Genomic DNA, 8,402 nt, shown 5'->3' on the forward strand with positions numbered 1-8,402 from the left:
CCTGTGTGAAGCCTGCTCAAAGAGATACTTTGTATAAAACTTGTTAAACATTAATTGACTCTAAGCGCCTGTTCTCTAAGTGACACTTTGTAGTCACTACTTTACTTTGTAACTGCCCCTGTAAGCTGCTAATTAGTTAATTGACTAGGCGCAAGCCGTCAATTGACTCTGTGCCTCAGGCAAAGTGATGTAATTGCTACTTTGTAATCACTGCGGTAAGCCAAAACAGTAGCTGTTAGAGACCCCTACCCTTTGTAACTTTTCTTCTCACTTTATTTTTAAATAATAAAAGACAGGGAGTCACATAAATTGGTAACACCCCAAAAGGTAAAGAGACAGTAAAATAGATGGAATTAAGATAGAGAATGTATGTGAACGAGTGCCTAGTTTAAATGATGAATGAATGGTTAGGGAGTTGCCAGCCTGAAGAATTCAGTGTCTGCCGAAGACGGTGTCCAGTGGAATCAACCAGATGAACCCCGGAGGGCGAACTGGAATCCACCCCAAGCACCTAACAAACATCTGACAGAATGGAGCCAGCCACCTGCTGATTGATCTAGCAACAGCAGAATGAAACAACTCCCATGAACTAACATAGGGAAAAATCCCTATAAAACTGGACTCTGAAGACTGAGGACGTTGAGTCTATGGTTCTGCTGCCAGCCCCCAGGAGCATCAGGTGCACCTGACCCGGACTCGGCTCCACTCTTGTGTACAGGATACCTGGCCAGTATTGTCACAAGCACCTTTTAGGCTGGTAACTATAATATCTACACAGAACTTGTATGAGTGATTGTGCAAATGAGTACACACACACACACTCACACTGGCCTGGGTCTGTCACTATATATATATATAGCTATAGGTGACATAGTGGCTTGGTTAAGAGTGCCGCCCTTTCATACAGGAGACTGGGGTTCAAATCCCAGTTGGTACCCCTAACGTGTCACCTGCCTACCTCAAATATGAGAGCAACATGAACTAGGAGAGTCATACTGGCTTGGATGTCGCCTGGATTAACAGGGTCTGCACCAGATGTTGAGGAACCAGGACAATCTGACAATAAGTGGGCTACTGGAACAAACCATTCATGGAGGAGACAAGAGAACCTGGAATTGATGGAATGCTACTATAACAGTAGACCTAATGAGAGGAGATCTATGAAATGTATGAAGGGACTATGGATAGACAAAAGACCTACATCCACACTTACTGAGAAACAGCTAGTTACCCAACGCTTCAACATAGTAAAGAGGAAGCTGCTCTCACAGCTTGAGACAGACCAACTCCACCTTATATCCCAGACTCAAGAAGGCCTGGAAGAACAAGTGGATGTGCAGCCCACTCCTGAAGCTGAAACTTCACTGCCACCCCCTCCATTGCAGAGCGCAGCAGCTGATATGAGGCATAAGATCATGGAGAAACTAGCTACAGTCAATCCTTGAGACCAATTACCAAGGCTCAGTAGAGAAGTACCACCAGATAGTATTTTAGAAGATGCCAATAGAACCCTCATGACAATCCCTATTACCACCATAACTCAAACCAATGAACTGGTATACACTACAGCCTCTGTAATCCTGGAGATGCTTGGCTATACGATCAAGAAGAACAACAGTATGTACCCACCCTGGAAAATGAGGTTGGAGGATAAGATCAAGGCGACTCGGAGAGGAGTTAGTCAGCTGGTGGAACTACAGAAGGGTGTAGAGATTAAGGATAAGACGTGGCTACTGAAAAAATACAAGGGGCCTGACTCCATTTGAAGCCCTAGAGACTGCTAAACAAAGGCTCACAGCACTGGCTACCAGGCTCAGGAGATACACTAGGGAAGCAGAGGCCAAAAAAGTAAATGCCCTGTTCTCTAAAGAACCATCTAAGGTGTTGTACTCCCAGTTACAGTGCAACAGCAGAGCCACCAGCAGCAGAAACTGAACAGTACTGGAAGAACATAGGGGAGAAAGAGAAGACTCATAACACCAGTGCAAAGTGGCTACAAGACCTGAGAACAGAGCACAGCAATCTCCCAGAACAGAAACCAGTTACCATCACAGCAGAAGACATCCAGCAGCGGGACAAGAACATGAAGAGCTGGACAGCACCTGGACCAGACATGATCCACACCTACTGGCTAAAGAAACTAACAGCAGTGCCTGAAAGCCTAACAGCACAGATGAACCAGCTGCTGGCAGCAGGCTCCCACCCAAACTGGCTAACACAAGGAAGGACAGTGCTGATCATGAAAGACCCCTGCAAGGGAATAGAACCATCCAACTACCGGCCAATAACCTGTCTCCCCACAACATGGAAAATCCTATCAGGTATCATAGCCGCCAAGCTACAGGACCATATGGGCCAGTACATGAGCACAGCTCAGAAGGGCATTGGGAACAACAACAGAGGCTCAAAACACCAGTTGCTCATAGATAGAGCAGTCACCCAAGACTCATGGTCTAGACAGACCAATCTGAGCACAGCCTGGATTGACTACAGGAAAGCCTACGACTCAATGCCGCACACGTGGATCTGTGAATGTCTGCCGCTATACAAAGTCAATAGGATACTAAGGACCTTCCTCAAGAACTCAATGCGACTATGGAAGGCAACACTGGAAATCAACTCAAGGCAGCTTGCACAAGTGGCCATCAAGTGCGGCATATACCAAGGTGATGCACTGTCTCCACTGCTGTTCTGCATAGGCTTAAACCCCCTCAGCCAGATAATTACAAGGACTGGTTACGGGTATGGGTTTAAGAGTGGAACTACCATCAGCCACCTCCTCTACGTGGATGACATCAAGCTGTATGCTAAGAATGAACGAGACATCAACTCGCTAATCCACCTGACGCGGATTTACAGTGAGGATATCGGGATGTCATTTGGACTGGAGAAGTGTGGCCGGATGGTAGTGAAGAGAGGGAAGGTAGTCAAGACTGATGGGGTGGAGCTCCCAGCGGGCCACATAGCAGACATACAGACCAGCTACAAGTACCTTGGCATCCCACAGTCACATGGAAACCACGATGAGGAGGCAAGGAAGACAGCAATATCCAAATATCATCAAAGGATAAGACAGGTCCTGAAGAGCCAGTGCAGTGGGAAAAACAAGATCCACGCCATTAACAGATACGCCCTGCCGGTTATCAGATACCCTGCCGGTATAGTGAGCTGGCCAAAGGAGGACATGGAGGCTGCCAATGTGAAGACCTGGAAGCTCCTCACAATGCACGGAGGTTTCCACCCCAAGTCCAACACCCAGAGACTGTATACCAGCCGGAAAGAAGGCGGGCGGTGCTTGGTGAGCGTCAAAGCCACTGTCCTGGACGAAACCCGAAGCATCCAGGCATACATCAGTAAGAGGCCCCTAAAGATGAGCTGCTGAGAGAATGCCTGAGGCAGCAGCAGACATGGGAGGAAGACCAAGCAGAAGAAGTGCCATGGCAAGACAAGATCTTGCATGGGATATACCATCAACAGATAGCTGAGGTGGCTGACATTGGGAAATCCTACCAGTGGCTGGAAAGGGCTGGATAAAAGACAGCACTGAGGCACTGATCATAGCAGCACAGGAACAGGCACTGAGCACCAGATCCATTGAAGCAGGGGTCTACCACATTAGAGAGGACCCAAGGTGCAGACTGTGCAGAGAGGCCTCAGAGACAGTTCAACACATAGTGGCAGGATGTAAGATGCAGGCAGGAACAGCATACACTGTGAACAGCACAACCAAAGTGTCTGGCATTGTGTACAGGAACATCTGCACAGCGTATGGGCTAGATCCTCCCAAGACCAGATGGGAGATTTCACAGAAGGTTGTGGAGAATAGCAGGGCTAAGATTCTGTGGGACTTCCAGATCCAGACGGACAAGCAGGTACTGGCCAATCAACCAGATATCGTGGTAATAGATAAGGACCAGAAGACAGCGATGGTGATAGATATAGCAGTGCCAAGTGACAGCAACATCAGGAAGAAGGAATATGAGAAAAGTACCAGGGCCTGAAAGAGGAACTAGAGAGGATGTGGAAAGAAGGCCAAAGTGGTCCCAGTGGTGGTAGGAGCACTCGGGGCTGTGACTCCTAAGCTGGGTGAGTGGCTCCAACAGATCCCAGGAACAACATCAGAGCTCTCTGTCCAGAAGAGCGCAGTGCTAGGAACAGCTAAGATACTGCGCAGAACCCTCAAACTCCCATGCCTCTGGTAGAGGACCCGAGTTTGAGGAGGACACACACACACACACACACACACACACACATACATATGGGTATAAGAAATAAGTAGTAATAGAAATAAGTAGTCATAGGAATAAATAGCCAAACAACATTGTTTACTGCTATCTTTTGTTTTATTATGGTATTTACAATAAATGTGACAAATGTCTTGTCCCCCTTAATAAGATCCTGCTAGTTTTTATTGGTCTAATATAATTGGTATAACATTTTGGTGAATAGCGAAAGGGGGATTATTGATATTTTTGCCTCACTTATTGTAAACCAATCTGTGTGCATACAACCGGCTCTACAGAGCACGGTTCTATTCTTGGTTAACCAGACCTGCTGGCCTCCGGATAGGTAGCAGGAAAATAAAGAACTCATAAAATTGTTAACAAACCTGCTGGCCTCTGGATAGGTAGCAGGAAAAGAAAGAAAAATCAGGGGCAGCAAGAGGGTCCCAGGAACCAGCCAGTGCTGCTCGCTAAACAAAACTAAAAATGTTTAAGAAAAGGCAAGGGAAAACAGTCTCAGACGGAGGAATGGAGTCAAAAATAGCTAAATGGAGCCACCTTTTATTAAAGAGATAGCTCCTTTTAAACAAATCCTTCAAAGATATGGGCACAGTCCTTGGATTGAACAAGCCCTTGCAGATATCTGCACCATTTCAGATCTAGAGGATAGATTGGCCCAATATATCCTCATATGCAAACCCCTAACTGCGGCAAAAAGAGATGCTGCAGGAATCTGGCTGCTATGGGAGGCATGTAATGACAGCTACCTCCGCCTAACAGCCTGTAAAGAGGAGAAAATATTTCTAAAAGAAAAAATATCCCAATTAGAAAAAGGGGTAGAAAATTGGAAAGTGATGGCAACAAATTCTCACAACCAAATGGAAATAATAAAACAAGTGTTACAGGAAAGTAAAAGTAAAGAAAGATTCCTGACGGACCAAATGACAGCCTTCACAGAATTAGAGAAAGAAAATCAGGCTTTGATCAAAGAAAACCAGGTCCTACAAGATATGGTTAAGAAATTAACATTAGAACAAGGCAAAGCCCCGGGAAGCCATACCCTCTGTGATTCTATTATTAAGCAGTTGAAACACAAATTAAGTTTTGTGACCCACCAAATAGCGGCTGTCACATCAGGAGAATGGAACCCAACCACATGTAAAATACAATCGGATTGGGAGACAGATATTTGGGACCCCTGGGAAATTGGAGAGAGAGATATCTGGCATGACCCACAAGAGTGTCTTGTGGCTCCGGTGGCAGCCATAGAATGGCACTCTGTGACCACCCCAATAGACAGTGGGGGGAATCAACAGGTCACCACCGTTCCAGCATCAGCCTCAGACTTAAAAGCAATGGCTGACCATTTGGGAACACTAAATAGAGAAACCTTTTCCCGAGGGTGTATCAATGCCATCCTGTTGGCAGGAAGAGAAGCACTCACCACTCAGGAAATGTATCGCCTCATGGGCATATGTGTGGCACCAGAAATACGAGCAGCCCTGGACCGCATAAGAATTGGCACTGATGATAGTGAGCTGGCCCTAATGGCCACCTTTGGGGAACAGGTAGGCAGGAGAAATTTTATTGCCCACGCCGTGGCTTCTACTCAGGACACTAACGAAGATCCTGAAAAATCTCACCCGGTGGGCCCTAATGCAGATTATGGCTGGTTTAGTAACCATACCCGCTTATACAGATTTAGATTTAATCCCCTTCTCCGTACCATCTCTCAGGGATTGCGCTGCCTCACTACTTCCCTATTATTCAGGCAAGCTTGCTGTTTGGCAGGACGGGCACCCTGCCACCGTAAGAGAATTAAAAGGGATGGTACAACACATAACTACCCACATCGGACCAAAGCCCAATATTAAAAAGGAAAGGGTGGCGTACGTGGCGGCAATGGAGCCAACAGTCCCCTATTCATGTGAAAGTGGAACAAAGGGATTTGCAGGATCCCACGGAGGGCACTCAAAAGTCAGGTTCAGGGGAAGGGGGAATAACCAGTCTAGGGGTCGGCTGTACCCAGACCTTCAAAGATCTCAGTCAGCCAAAGGCAGTAAACAGCCGGAAAAACCCGTCGCTGATGTGCGCTGCATGGCATGGAGGCTATTATTGTAGAACTGATAAATGAAACTGTTTCACTTTATTAATGTAACTTCTGTTCACCATTCAGTACATTTGCCTATACTGTAACTTCTGTTCAAACCCCATTTTAAAACACTCACTCCATTTTGTAAAAGCTTCCTCCAAGCTTCATTTTTGCAAGCCCTGCTGTAATCTTATTAGTTTAGTTTAGACGTGTGAATGAGGTTTGTATGAATGATGGAATCAACCTCCAGCCCCTGCCTGGCCTGATGAGATAAAGTTCAAATACCAACGGCTGAAGACCTAGACAACAGCCCTAAACAAAGTAAGAAGCATCCACCCTAAAAAGAAAAGGACAATAGAACAACAGAAGGAAGATCAAAGCCAGGTCCAAGGCTGAAAGTCATGCCAGCAATTGATGGGTGATCAATCTAAATCCAGAGGCAGCGTGACACAGCAAGACCTATAGACTTTGAATCCAAACTAAAAGCCTATAAAAAAGAAGGGTGAGATGAGAGACTCTGGGTAACATTCTGCTGCCAACATGGAAGGACATCAGTGCCTGCCCAACAGAGATCCAGCTTTCCTGGCCAGTTAGCTGCCACAAGCTACAAACCCAAGCTGCAAAATCAAGCCATGAACTTAAGCTATCTTCAGGACTGGTAACTATGCAGCAGCTGCAGAACACCTGATGAATGTGTGTGTGTGTGTGTGTGTGAGAATGTTTGTGTGTGTGTGTATATAGGTATTAGGTATAATGTGTGTGTATAGGTAATAGGTATAATGTGTTTGTATAAGAATTAAGATATTAGTTATTAGTCATAAATTGTTATCATAATAAATGTGGCATCTTTGTCTTGTCCCCTTTAATAAGATCCTGCTGGTTTTTACTGGTCTAATATAATTGGTACAACATTTTGGTGGAGAATAGCGAAATGGGGATTATTGGTATTTTTGCCTCACTTATTGTAAACCAATCTGTGTGCACACAACCAGCTCTACAGAGCACGGTTCTATTCTTGGTTAACCAAAACCTGCTGCCCCCCGTGTAGTAGCAGGAAAATAAAGAGCTCTTAAAATTGTTAACAAAACCTGCTGGCCTCCGAAGAGGTAGTAGAAAACTTAAAATTGTTAACAAAACCTGCTGGCCTCCGAAGAGGTAGCAGAAAACATAAAATTGTTAACAAAACCTGCTAGCCTCCGGATAGGTAGCAGAAAACATAGAATTGTTAACAAAACCTGCTGGCCTCCGGATAGGTAGCAGGAAAAGAAAGAAAAATCAGGGGCAGCAAGAGGGTCCCAGGGGCCAGCAGTGCTGCTTGCTGAACAAAATTAAAAATGTTTAAGAAAAGGCAAGGGAAAACAGTCCTAGAGGAAGGAACGGAGTCAAAAGTAGCTTCTACCTCAACTTTTTTTAAAGAGACAATGCCTTCTAAACAAATCCTGCAGAGATATGGGCACAGTCCTTAGACTGAAAAAGCCCTTGCAGATACCTGCACCATTTCGGATCTAGAGGTTAGGTTGGCCCAATATATCCTCATATGTAAACCCGCAAATGCAACAAAAAGAGACGCTGCAGGGATCTGGCTGCTGTGGGAGGCTTGTAATGACAGCTACCTCAACCTAACAGCCTGTAAAAAGAAAAAAAAATCTCTAAAAGAGAAACTATTCCAACTAAAAGAAAAAAGAAAAAAAGAGGAACATTTGAGACCCCAGAAGGGGCAGACTTTTGGGACCCCTCTGGAGAGTGGGAAGGGGGATATTTGGGTAGATTCCTCCTCCCAGGGCCAAAATGCCATTGCAACAGTAACAACAGTGCCTGCTTCTGCCTCAAACCTCCAGGCCATGGCAAAGTGGCTGGCGATTTTAAAATAAAAAATTTAAACTCAAAAAAATGCACCACTTAATTAGCATTTGTGCAGCCCCAAGTACCAAACACACTGTGGCAAAGACTGAGCAGGGTCTGCCATGTGGGAGCACTGTGCTAATTTGTTTCTAAGCGTCTATTTTTCAGGCTCTGAACCAGAACATCAGGAGAGCTGGTACCAGCTGAAGAGTTATAAAATACCATGGTTATAGTGTCGCGACAAA

General features: G+C 45.4%; 1 long non-coding RNA gene across 2 annotated transcripts; it reads right to left on the reverse strand.

The window, feature by feature from the left end:
* Positions 1–4,468: 4,468 nt before the first annotated feature.
* Positions 4,469–7,672, reverse strand: LOC127035755 (uncharacterized). 2 transcript variants are annotated; one of them, XR_007769920.1, is made up of 3 exons: positions 7,551–7,672; positions 7,404–7,452; positions 4,469–4,531 (listed from the first exon to the last, which is right to left on the reverse strand). It is a non-coding gene; the product is annotated as an uncharacterized LOC127035755 (long non-coding RNA). The 2 variants fall into 2 exon arrangements; XR_007769921.1 differs by lacking the exon at positions 4,469–4,531 and adding an exon at positions 7,201–7,324.
* Positions 7,673–8,402: the final 730 nt, after the last annotated feature.

Source organism: Gopherus flavomarginatus, chromosome 16 (genome assembly GCF_025201925.1).
Source record: "Gopherus flavomarginatus isolate rGopFla2 chromosome 16, rGopFla2.mat.asm, whole genome shotgun sequence".
In the NCBI taxonomy this organism is placed as follows: Eukaryota; Metazoa; Chordata; order Testudines; family Testudinidae; genus Gopherus; species Gopherus flavomarginatus.